The sequence below is a fragment of the Nothoprocta perdicaria genome, unplaced genomic scaffold (genome assembly GCF_003342845.1).
Source record: "Nothoprocta perdicaria isolate Ctin4 unplaced genomic scaffold, notPer1 scaffold_67, whole genome shotgun sequence".
Classification (NCBI taxonomy): domain Eukaryota; kingdom Metazoa; phylum Chordata; class Aves; order Tinamiformes; family Tinamidae; genus Nothoprocta; species Nothoprocta perdicaria.
In genome coordinates, this window is record NW_020455943.1 from 1,140,986 (window position 1) to 1,154,525 (window position 13,540).

A 13,540-nucleotide genomic window follows, 5' to 3' on the forward strand; every position below is an offset into this window, starting at 1 on the left:
ATACCTGTTAAACCATGTCCCTAAGCACCTCAACTACATGTTTCTTGAACACTCCTTGGGACAGTGACTCTACCACTTCCCTGGGCAACCTGTTCCAGTGCTACTTTTCTGTGTAGATTTTTTTTTCCTAATATCTAACCTGAACCTACCCTTCTTTGGGCATGAGGCTATAATGTGGGAAACCGCATTAAGGCAATCCAGCATGTAGAACATGTGAGGTGACTTGGACATCGGGTTTTTGTCCAAAATCTTATCCTGCATTACAAATACACAACAACTCTGCTTGCAAATAACAGAGTTAAATATGTACTTTGCAAGCTCTGCAGCACCTGGACTCTTGAAAGGTCAAGCATGTGTGCAGTAGGTCTTACTGAAAGGTCACAAGAGATGCAAATAAGAATCACCTTTACCATGGTACACACCATTTCTCCCTTTGAAAATGCACACAAGGTCCCTCTGGCTAAACTTCTCCCTCATCTTGCTCAGGGCAGAGCAAACAGGAATCATGTGCATTTCACTGGTGGCTTTCACTCCAAGACAGCTCTTTGAGAGGTGCTTCCTGGGAGCAGAGGGAAAATAGCACCACCAGGGCACAAATACATTCCTTATCCTCAATATATCCTCAAACACACTATAGGAATCGCCAGTGTATCTTCCTTCTTAATCCTCCTTTTCTGTATTTCCTTAAATATTTCTTCTGCCTGCTTTACTTTTTTAGTGTGCATGCTGTCTACATTCAATGTGGCCACCATCTGAAATAAAAATACACTTATACACATTAATATGGAAATATAGTGGTATAACCCTTGCTGTATTTTAGCTCATCTGCTGCAGTTGCTCATGCCTCAGATTAAACCTGCTAAAATCTAATACATGAGCTTCAGAGTGGAAACAATAAGGATGTGAGCACATAATTCAGGACTGTAGCCTAGCTTATAAACTGGTGCCCGTTAATCATATCTCTTCAATCATACATGAGTGCCTCCAAAAACATTGCCTCAGTATATAAATAATAAATGATAAAATCAAAAGAGTTACTGAAATATTTTCCAAATCTTATTTAAACTCATGAATTCAAGGAATTCCTACCTTGTTGTTAGAGCTCATCTTTTAAAATCTGATTATTATTTTAATAGCCTGACATGACTGTCTGGCTACTGAGGTCAGACCTTTCACTCTTTTTAAGCAAAATGATCTGGAACATGGGATAAATTATTCAGAGACATTTGTATTTCCCCATGCCTGCTGAACGTGGGTTTGAGACTAGAATTTTGCACAAATGGGTTTTCCCAGGTGCTGCGGTCCCTGATGGTCCCTGGGCAGGGTCAGGGCCCTGGAGAGATGGGGAAGCACCATCCCTGTGTGACCACAGCTCAGGGCTGCTCAAGCAAGGCCAGGCTAAGACTACAGCCAGACAGCATCTTCTATATCCAGCTCTGCCAAGGGAAAAGACCATTTTCTGCCAAATTTAGCGTTATTCTCTCCTAGAGATCGCAGCTTCCCCAGCTCTGCCAGGAGACCTGTTCATACAAAGCATTTCTTAATCTGCTCCATCAGGCTAAGACAAGCTATCCATTGAAAATGTTGCAGTTCACTGAAGCAGAGCAATGGATGCTCACAAGAACTGCAATGTTGGAGGGAACACAAGGAAAGAAACCTTTAGCAAGGGAGTGGGTCATGAGCCATGTGGACACATGCATCTCCAGCTGACCTTGCTCTGTGCTTGTCAATGGTCTGCAGGAGGAGATGGCATTGCTCAAGATGATCTTCAGTTACTGGGAGAGCTTTTCACAACAAACCTTTTTTTGTTTGTTTCACTGGAAATATTAGGTGAGAGAAAATGTCCCTGGAAGCAGCTGATGCGTTCTGATCTATTTAATCCCTCTCAGTATTCTGCAAGGACCCTTTTGACTTATTCAGTTTGCACACCTGTTTGAAGGTTAAGCACTAAATGAATAATTGAGAATTGACTTCCTTTTTAGGGCAGGTGGAATTAAAAAAATAACAAGCATGTATTACACAGTTGAAGCTATAGAAGAAACTAGAATGGTTACACTGAATCACACAAAGCTATAAAATAGACTCCCCAAAACACTCTTAGCTAAAGAACCTCATCTATAAAATAAAAAGGCAAAAGAAAGCATTTGCATCATTCTAATTTAAATCTCTGTAATGTAAAACTGAGCATACATCCAAGAATATTATTTTTTAGAATCAATTCCCTAAAATATAGAGCTTGAGATAGCTCTATAGAAAGAAATGGGTTTTCTTCTGAAGATTTAGTTGAGACTTTCTGGCTGCCTATAAGGTTCAGGTTTGGTGTAGAAGAGAGATGGAGGCAATTCTTCAGTTGATCTTATTGCATCTCAGTCATGCTGGTTTTGCTCCCTGCACATGCAGTAAGTTGTACTAGTATGAGTAGGAGTCACCAGCAGGACCTCACAGGTATGAGCTCCAACCAAGTTCTCTGCCTCCTACTTCATTCCCATGCATGTCACTGGCAGAGGAAACATTTACTTTATGTTCCACATTCAGATGACGAATCTGCAGCTACCATACAGGGCTCACAAGTCAGTGGGACACAGATTTTAATTTTATTACACTAGTAATCCATTACACTCAGAAAGCCGAGTTATTTGCATGAGCTATTTTCAGCAAGAGATCCATCCACCCTTTACACAATCACAGCTAGAGATTTTTTTGGTTTTTATTTTTTTTTTTTGGATAAGGCTCTCAAAGATAAGTGACTTGCTGTTAGGTCAGTGCAATGAAAATAAAATCGATGGCAGATGGTCTCCAAAGTGTCTTGTTCAGACCCTTCAAATAAACTTAGAGAATGGCAGAGAGACACAAGCATAAAACAAAAATCAGTGGAAAAGAACAAAACTGTGAGTTCACCTCCGTTACAGGCTCCTTGACCTTTGGGGAGCCAAGATATTTCAAGATTATTCATTCCTGTTTCCTTCCTCCAATCTGGAAATTTCATTTAATTTTTTATGATAATCTCTATGTAAATGTTAAAAAAACCTTGAAAAAATAAAATAAAATAAAATAAAATAAAATAAAATAAAATAAAATAAAATAAAATAAAATAAAATAAAATAAGAAATTTGGTTGTAGATGTCTAAAACTCCAAACCAGAAGTATAACATCTTCTGCACGAAGAGAAAATAATAAGGTTTGTTGTTATTGTAAGACTTCATTGTCATCTAAAACACTAGTGATGTGTTTTTGAGTCATTTTTTCAAACTGTTTTGGGCATGTATTCTAAGCAACAGGCCTGAAATTAGAGCACAATGGAAAAATAACGGTTTGCAGGCTTTTTAGAGAAAGAAGGACTAGCTCTGTTGAAGGGCAGCATCTTTCATATTGATTTATTTTATACTTCATTGAAAGCAAAATCCTTTTACCTTTGTTAATAGGGAGATTATAAGAGACAATAATATATGATTTAATATTCACTTGTGTCTGTGGGCATTTGAGTGCCGATTTTATTTTAGTGTTTTACCATCAGCTATCTCAGTGTTCCAGCAAGACATGGTTACCCAGCCAAAAGCTGCCTATGGTGGGAATCATGATGAGTTCCAGGCTAACAGCATGTTGTATAACAAAGCATTTTTATTTATCAGTTTTTAAATGGCTTTCTTTCAATTTCGCAGTAAGTTGCCTTGTTCTTTAGAGTTCAAGAGAAGTGCTATTCTTGTACCATGTGTTGCATTACATAATTTTGTCAAATCTCCTCTTTAAACTAGATAAGCCATACTCTTTCCAGAATCTGCTTGCGTTTCCAGCTTTAATCGCATCTGTCAGAGGAGTTTTCAGATATTGATCAAAGATCTCATTAAAAAAACAGCTTTTCTTCCTGTTCTAACGTTTCCTTCCTTATAGGAGGAGATCTAGCACTACTACCCCTTTATTTACCTTTTCCTAATCCCTGCCAGCTTTTTGTCAGGGAAATACCAACAAAATACCCTACGTACTCCACTGTCTCATAATTTACAAGAGAAATATCATAACTCTAGGGCAAACATCCTTAGGAGAGAAAAAAAATCCTCCCCTCAATATTATCTCATCAAAAGTTATGTTGAAAAGCATTGAAAAACCTTAGTCCTACTTTCATGAAAGACTTAGCTGCATTAATTTTCTTATTTCCCATAGGTACAGGGCATATATTATCCATTTAGCAAACAGCAGCAAATCAGCTGAAAGAGGGAATGCTGGCTGCTCATGTAGTCACACAGCACTTAAGCCTTCCAGGCATAAAAGCCTATGATTTGTAAAACAAGACACCGAGGTCCCCTTGCACTGCTGCTGTATGATATCCAAGCAGTGTCATCTACAGAAGTAGTACCCAATGGGGACTCTATCAGCCCTAGGTTGTGGTAGGGAAAATTACAACCCACTTCCAGCCTCTGTCCCCGTCCTATCACATGAAAAGATAGGACAAGAGAAGGATCATATATTAATGATATATACACATATACATAGATAGATACATAGATAGATAGATAGATAGATAGATAGATAGATGGATAGATAGATAAAGATGGTCAGATGTCAAGTTACCTGTTGGGCCTCCATTAGGAGACCAGGAGAGCAGGGCCAGCATATAGTTTACTGAAACAGGGGCTCTGCTCATTGAGTTTCTGCTCACTAGGGCCATAGAAGGCAAGAGTGTTTGAGGTGCCTGCAGTCCCCACTGCACCCAGAGGCACTACAACCCAAACCAGGAGGCAGCTCTAAATGGAGGAGAACTTCTGGGGAAAGAGGTGTTTCTGAAAGACTTTTCATTAAAAAAAAAAAAAATTTGTCCCTTTGTCTTTCAGGGCTAACTGCAAATCCTGCAGAACTAGAGGGGAGGGCCTTGCTTAGCAAACTCGGAGGCAGCTGCAGGGAATTTCTCTTTGGAGCGTAGGTCACAAATCCAAATCTTCCTCTATAGCATAAGCATCAGGGGCTAAGTAGAGATCAACATACACTTTACCTGTCCTCTGATCATGCTTTCTCTACCTCACTGTTTGCTGTTGTTGTTTATTTATTTGTTTTTTACCACTACTAAAACTAAGTGAATTGAATAAAGCCAAAGTTATAGGAAAAATAAATTGCTGGCCACCTTGTTATAAATAGCTAGCTATTACTGTTAGAAACCTATCTTTTTATTTCTCTTTGAAGAAGACAGGAGTGTTTATGTTACAGTCATATGAGTGAGTGATCACTCCTTCCCCTTTGTTTACATTACTTTCCAAATCAGTGACTGTTTTTCCTACCACACGCTTGATTGCTATCAGGCTTTATGCAGATTTTTTTTCTGTGCCTTTCCCCTTCCTAATTATTAGTCTGAGCACAGCCTCTTTTATTCTTCATGATGATATGCAGTGCTACTACCTAACAGGAGCAGCTAAGAAAATAACATTTGTTTTTTATTCATTAGCACCTGCAATATGTAGCAATTTCGGGTCTTATTAAAAACTGAAATATTTGAAAATGTTGCTGAAATAAGGCAGTGGAGAGATTTATTTGTAGTTGAACAGGATATTTTCTTTTTTGTAGAAGCATAATAAATCAACATGATGCCAGTGTTTTCCATTTAAAACAATGTAGTGATTTTAATGAAATCAAGGGAGAGAAAAAAATCATTTCTATTAGAAAAGTGAAACAATTCACATTAAAAATGTTGAAACGAATCATTGTGATGTTTTTGATTATAATCTCATATCTGCAAAAGAACATAAGCTCACAAAACCTCTCCACTCCTTTCCAGCTCCTAAGAGAGAAGCATTTCCTCCCAAGACGTTTTTCCGCATTTCTCACCTGAAACATGCCCTGTAGCTTGGCTTCTGTATTTTATCCATTCCATTGCCTGTTTTTCCAAGTCTGTTCTTTCCTTTTACCTCCTTACTGTTGACAGCAGGTATGGATGCCAAACAAAAAACATTGACTCAATACCTTTACCAGAAAAAAATAATTAAAATTGGTTTCCAGCCTTCACCCTGCTCTGCATTTTCTAAAGTGGTAAGAAAAGAAATCAAAGGGAATCTGATACTAGTCCCAAGTATAATTTATGTCAGATCACTGATATTGTCAGTTCTTGCAAGCATGGTAAATTGCTCTGAGCCTATGGTCTGTGATGGTCTGTTCAAGGAGAAAAAAATCTCCCCAATGTCTCATTCCTCAAACTACTGAAAAATTATATTCTTTTTTTACTTAGTTATAAATCTATTCCAATAGCTATGCCAGCAAGACCTTTAAGCCCCATACGTCTTAAGTATAGCTCAAACCCTTTACCTTTCTCAAATGATTTTCATTCTGTTGGCCTATCAAATCTATTTGTCTTTGGCTTTCCTTGGTGATCTTGCATTTATATAGTCATCTCTCATAACCAGCTGTCAAACCAACATTAAGAAGTTCTATTTAAAAACTTCGACTTTCTGGCTTTAAACCAGTTTGTAATAGAGTTGTGTCCACAAATGTGAACAGTCCCAGCCCATGTCACTGATGTCCTGACAAATACTAACTTGGCAAACCACCATTGGGGCCCATTTCAACAAATGCTCAGAAACTTATTTTCTAACAAGTTTGGGAAAACTCCTTTAGTATCTGAAGAGGGGAATTTGGAAGATAGTTTTGAAGATCATGCTAAATTATAATCAAAGGTAGCTGAAAGGGGTCCTTAAAAATAGAGATCGGCATTAGAACATTTTTTTCTAATTCTGCACTTGGTGAAAACAGTGATTTCCTATTAAAATTAGTGGTGTTTAACAAAAGAATTAGACTGCAGCCTTTTGAATCAAATATTACACACCTCAGTAATCTGTGAGAAAGGCTGCCAGACTAAGCCCACTTCCCAGTATGTAAGTGTGTGTTCTACTTTTAATAGACTAAATTTGCATTTAAATTGTTACATCCACTTAAGAACTTTGGGCGTGATTCCTCTTTTATCTGCATGTCCAATGTGACAGCTTGAATAAAATCACACATTCAGTGACACTGAAATTTCTTATGAATTTGTGTTGATTCAGATGCTTTACATCAGAAAGTAAAAATATTAGTATATTAAAAATAGTTGATTTCTCAAAGTGTTTTACTCTTGGAGGTTTTCAGAATAAAATAAATTATAAAAGAAAAAAAAAAAGAAACTCACACAGACTTTAATGAGAGCAGTCTCTTGTCTCTTGTTACTCCCAATAGTAGCAAACTTTCTGTGATTTCGAATTCCTGCAGGTTTTCCTGGTTTATTGTCCATAGCCCTATTGCCTTTACAGAAGATGTGGATTTCATAAACTCAGCGTATAATTCTTCTCTCTTGTTATTTCTTCAAGTTGCCCCTGTGTAAATATGACACTACAGGAAATACAGAATTGTATATATTTAATTCAGCTTGTCCATAGCTTCTTCAAATCCCTATTGGCGAGATATAGAAGTAAACGGAGCAGTAAAATTCATCCTCCAGCACCTTTACTGCCTAACAGAACTGGGAGGAGAAGGTAGCAGCATTTCACTCTTTGAATTCAAAGTCCCCAGTGATTTTTCCATGTCTTTAATGAGGAAGGACTGAAAAAGTGGGGAGGCTATTTAACCTAGACAAGAAAAGACTGAAGGGAGAACAGAAACAGTCATGCAGATATGCAAGATTCTTGCAGCTGGCAAATGAATAATCAGTAACCTCAGTAACCCCTGTGGCGAGAAGAAACAGGAAGATGTTTCCTACATCTACCATCACAGAAATTTCACTTACACATAAGAAACCCTTCCTAATGGTAAGGATCATTAACTACTGCAAACATGGACAGGAATGTTCTAAGTACGGTTAACCCTGCCATGAGGCAAAGAGATGGACTGGACAACCTCTGAAAATTAGACAATCTTTGAAGATTCTCTTTTTGCTATTAATAAATATCATGTCCCCAGTATAAGTATAGGGGTTCAGACCAGCTGTCTTTCTGTCTATTCTAGTCTCAGTCTCTGTTTAGTTGTGGAGACAAGGGCCACTACTTCTCTGTTTGTAATCTGGCATAAAGTCTATTTCAAAATCTCACACCTGTGTATAAACTACAGCAGCACCTGAGCATCACAACTGCTCATCCAAAGACTACTGGCTCTGTTAAAGCCTCTGGGCACTTTGCACAACACCCACTTTAGAAACCAAGCCACAAAATGGCAACAAAATCTGCAGCACTGGAGAGAGCGGCAGTGAGAGAAATATTCTTATGAGATGTAAACTGGATGTGAAGTTCAAGGAGAGACTAATTGGTGTGAGGTTTCTACGAGTGTCCTGCCTACTGCATGGGATCAATCACTGTGATTTAGCTATGATGATGTCACGTTTCTAAAGATACCTTTCTCCAACTGAATGTGTTATCATTCATTAGCCTGAAAGCAAGTGAAATAAATTTCACTGCTTTTTCAGCAAACTTTCTCTTTTCCGAGAATGCAATTATGGTTTTATTAAGTGTGCTCACTTTTTTTTTTCCTAAAATTTATTAAAGGAAAAAAATATACAGATACTTGAAAGGAAATCTTTGCGCTTATCCAGTATTGATTGAGCCATACAATCAGCCACTAAGCTACAGTATCTTGCCCAAGGCCATTTTATATTATATTCAATATCCCACTGTACAAACACCAACATTTTCCTCATCCAATTCACACACTAGATGTCCGTGGAGATTTTTTAGGAATTTGTAAACCACTTAAAACTGAAGTCGCAAAATGAGTTCCTAAATGATGTGGGCTGCTTGCAAAAGAATACTCAATAGTTCCTAAAGAATAGGAAAAGATTCCCCAAGGTATATAGAGGTTTAGCGCAAGCAAGTTCTTAAGACAATCCCCTTTTTAAATTAGACAAGAATGTTTAATTTTCTCCCAAGGAAAAACATTTTTCATGCTGTCAACTCAATATACGAGATATAAAAATAATAGATATTCTGTCATCCTGGCTGGCTATGCCCCAAAACACAAGGATTTTAAGAAGAAAGCTACTTGGAACTAAGCCACATGTTTGGTATGAACATCCCTCAAGACCTAGAATGTGCTTACGATGAAAGAAAGTAGAAAGAATTCAAATATTATAGAGCGTTTTATGACTCCATTTATGCCCTCTTAAAAAAAATAACTGTTCTGAATTACTGCTAATTCAAACCACTCCTTAACAGAAAAGCTTTATTATTTTGAGAAAAGAACATTCCCACATAAAACAAGTAAGACATCTGCAGTAAGGGACTAACCAAGAAAACAGAGTGGATTAAGCTCCCCTTTGAGGAGTGGTAGTGTATTTTAAATGATTCAGCAGAGTCCTCTTTCTCTTCCTTTCTCCCCCCTGCTAGGTCACCTACCACATGTGCTCTCTTTCCCAGTCTGGGCAGCACGCTGGGTAGATTACACCGATCATTCCTGGAGTGACCCTGCTGAGACTGTGAAGGTTCCAGAAGGAAGCCAGTGAAGGTGCTCAGTATATGGAAGTATTTATCCATGTTCCATGCCCCTTTAGCCAGGATTTCGCCTTGTTCTAGGTTTGTTTCCACTGCCTACACAGTTTCTGCAGCCTTCAGAAGAGCACCTGCAGGAGCATCCTGAGTATCTGAAGAGCCCAGTGTCAGGGAAGGGGCCTCCTTGAAATAGCTGAGATCTACCCAAATATGCCAGAAGCTGTGGTTTCTCCCAACCTTTATTTATGTTGGCAGCTACCTGCAGCTTATGTCTCTTCTCTTCCAAGTCCTGCAGCTACCACATATATAGCATAGAGATTGTACCCAGGAATTTAAAGAAAATGAATGTGAGAATTGCACAGCCACATTGCAAGGCAGGTGAGATTCATACTTCTAAAGGATGAGCTACATAATATATTTTATCCATCTGCACTATGTTAGAAGTGCCCTTTTATTTTTCTCTCTGTTACAGAAGAAGGAGTAGCTTTAAATATTAAAGTTACCTGGGGTGAATCCATTCTATCCTGCTGGAAAGTTAACAAAACTTTTTATAACATAAATAAGGTTATATCAGTGTCCACCCACATATACATATTAGTGTTTTCCATATTACTTCTAATGAGAAAAAGATTTGCTCAAAAAGATCATAAGAGAACTTTAATTCTTTGGCATCCATTCATTACCATTAACCACAATTACCAGCCTTGCAGTTATACATGTGTCTGAAACAGGATTTCTTTCTGAGGGAAATTCTCAGAAATCAATCCTGAGGGAAAGAACGTAGTTTATGCCTCACTCAGATATAGTGACAACCCTCCAAAAGCCTAGGCTGGGTAAGCACAGCACATTTGGCAGATAACAGAAGTCTGTTCAAATTGCTTCTTGTTCCTCCAGAATGACAGGGCCACTGGTATCACACAGGTCATTTCAAGCAAATGCTAATAAAGCCATTCCATTCTGCCACACATTCTCATATATGTCACTGGAAAAGTATTTTAGGAACTTTTAAAGCAATTTTAGCTTTTTATTATAGGAATCTGTTTTGCCCTCTTTTGACCAACGGTATGTGAGATGGCAGCCTACTTGGAAAGGGACTGGTAAGTGCAAATGGAGAGATGAGCCAAGAGGAACATTGCTTTGGAATTATTTTTAAAACCGTGTGTTTCTGAACACGGTCAAAGGCTAAGAGGTTAACCTAAATACCAAGGAGATAGAGTCTAGGCAGGATAATCAAAGACAAAAGAAATCCTCTATTCATATGCATCCACTTTTTCATTCCACAAGTACAGGCGGAAAAAAATATCCCAATTCAGAAAAGAACAGCCTTCCCACCCACCGTATATAGAAGGAGAAAGGTACCCTTCTCAAAATGAGCCTTTTCCTGTTTCTGAAAGGATTTGTCCTGCCCACCCTTCATTCCAAATAGCAGAGGGAACTGGGCTCCTTCACTCCTGAACTACCACAGGACAAGCTATAAAGGTAATTGCCTTAATATTAGACAAATATCTTCACACTGGTGAATCGGTATGAGATCAAAAGCCTCCTGCACATACAATCATCATACAATCTCTGCTCCGTATATGTTTGACAGGTGGAAAAGAGAAGGGACATAGGTGAAAACCTGGTGATGCTGGAGAGAGACCATCACAGACAAGGCGACACGACCTTGCCTTTCCTTCAAGTCATTTTCTCCTCGATATAGTTATTGAACCTGAGCTCAGACTATTTAGCGATTGCGTTGGTAGCAGCAAATCCTGAACGTGCAAGAGTTCTGGAAAACAAAATCACATCAAAGGGCCAAGCTAGTTTGTTAAATTGGACTTCAGGGCCCTCTAGTGGATTGGGAGAGAGGAAATCATGTGGCTCAACATGAAAAGATTAAAAAATAAACCTTTCATAAGGCTGGCAAAATTTTCTACTGCTTTCAGACCAAGGCCCAAAGTATAAACAGAGATCCTCCAAAATTTCTACCAAAATTGAAAATCTGCATTAGCCTGTTTGACTTCTTTGATCTTCTACTCAGCTTTTCCTCTCTGAAGCAGGAAGCTGCACTTTACCACCATTTTTTTCTAAAGCCAGAGGCTGATCATGTTCCCACCAGCATAAAACCTAAATACCCACCCTCGCGGGAAGTATGTAAACTGTACAACCTTCTAAATTATATGTACCATATAACGGTACAGGAGTAAGACCAAAAAAAGTGTTTCCATCTTACTCTACAACTGCTTAATCTTCTTCTGTGAACTCATTTACAGCACAGCTATTCTGGTACCTTTATCAATTCCACTTTAAACCTCTTACTACCATGCACAAGTAGGCCCTGGCATGTGAATGAAACTGAAGATTTATAAACAGTCATAGTCTGTGCTAGCTCCCATTGAGTCGGTTTAAGTATTGCTGAGCCAGGATATTCAGACTTAAGGGTAAATGTCTCCCACTACGTAATCATAAGATTTTTGTTAAAAGCATGACAATAGGGGGGAAAAAAAAGGCTATATGGGTTTATTTTTGCTTAACTCCAACTGAGGAGACTCCAAAACCACAGTTGTGATCACACTGCAGAGGGAAAATGTTCATCGTGAACACAGAGAAATATATTCAGCTGACCAGCAGTGTGACCAGTTCAATATTCATTGCAGACTCTCAGGACCCAACATGATCCCATTTAAACTCTGTCCACTGCTTTCTCTTATATGAATTCCTGATTTGCAGACTTGACTGCAACATTGCAGAGAGGCTGCTGAGTTTAGCAAGGTGACAGCAGAGAATACAGCTACACAGCACAACATCATGTCAAGCAAAGACATGTAGTCACTGGATAGTCTTGCTACATAAGCAGAGCTCTGTTAAATAGCCAAGGGGAGGTCAGCACTGCAATAGGATGGCAATGCTGTCTCTGGTAAAAGCTCTATCTCTGCTGAGCAGGTCACCAGGTCCTTGCTTGTAACAGCTGAACTCTGAATCAAAAGCACAGGAGTTTTCCCACTTTTTGATAAAATAGATGTTTCTTTAAACATACTTCCTGTACAGAGCCTCATTCCCTATTTTGTCTTTTTTTTTTCTTTTCTCCTTCCTTCCTGTTTTCACAGCAATTGTCACCTCTATGTGGATAATAAAGCGTAAGGCCCTGTCCACACTTGAAATTTAGTGCAGATTTATGTTGAGTGTGAATTTAAATCATGGTAGGTTCTTTTTGAATATTTTCCTCAAACATAGTATAATATTGAAATAACAATCTTCTATATGCCTATTTTCCCTTGTGCTCTGTTACAGCATTGTTTGTAAAAGACCAAGATGATTTTTTTTTTTTAAATGAAGAGGCTGAAAGGATTAAATTAGTGGGTTAAACATGCAACATTTTCCATTTTTCCAACACTCACGGGGGAAGAAATGAATCTCTGGGCTATTAAGAAATGTTGGGCTAATTGACTTTTCAACTTGTTTGTGATATTTTCTTTCAAAGTCATCCATTAAATCACAATGTGTGTGGCCAGTACATGTCGCAGTGTATTGTTATTGTCACAGTGCTGCAAGCACTTCATCTGGAGTGTGCTATAAGTAAAATGATTCTATTTGCTTGCAATCTTTGTACTCTTTCATACTTTTCTTCTGAGTTCTTAGTTCCATAGTTCTACAAAAAGATGTTATGGTAATTAATCAAATTGAAGTTCTGCAAATGTTACATTTTTATTTTTTACTTCTCAAAACTTACTGTCACATGAAAAACCAAGACTATTCAAGTGTTAAATAAAATAAAAGGGGAGGTTTTGTAGGTAGGAGAAATTCTGATAAATAATTGGCATATTTTTTAATAAAATGCAATTTGTAATTTTCCAGTTCTCTTTCTTGCTTTGTTTCTATTCTCTTCCTTGAGGAGTCTTTACCCCAAATATTTGATAATATCCGTTGCCAGAGAAAAAAAATTGGTATTTTCATGTTGTGTTAATCAAGGGCTTGGTACTTTTAAGAATCCTGTGCTTCTAAAAGATGATTGTATTTTATATAATTCACAATATCATTTCTCAGACATACGGTTTCTTGGAAGTTACAGAGCTTGGAAGAGCTTGGCAGTTACAGAGCAGAGTGCAAGAACAGGTACAAGAATTCCAGTAAAA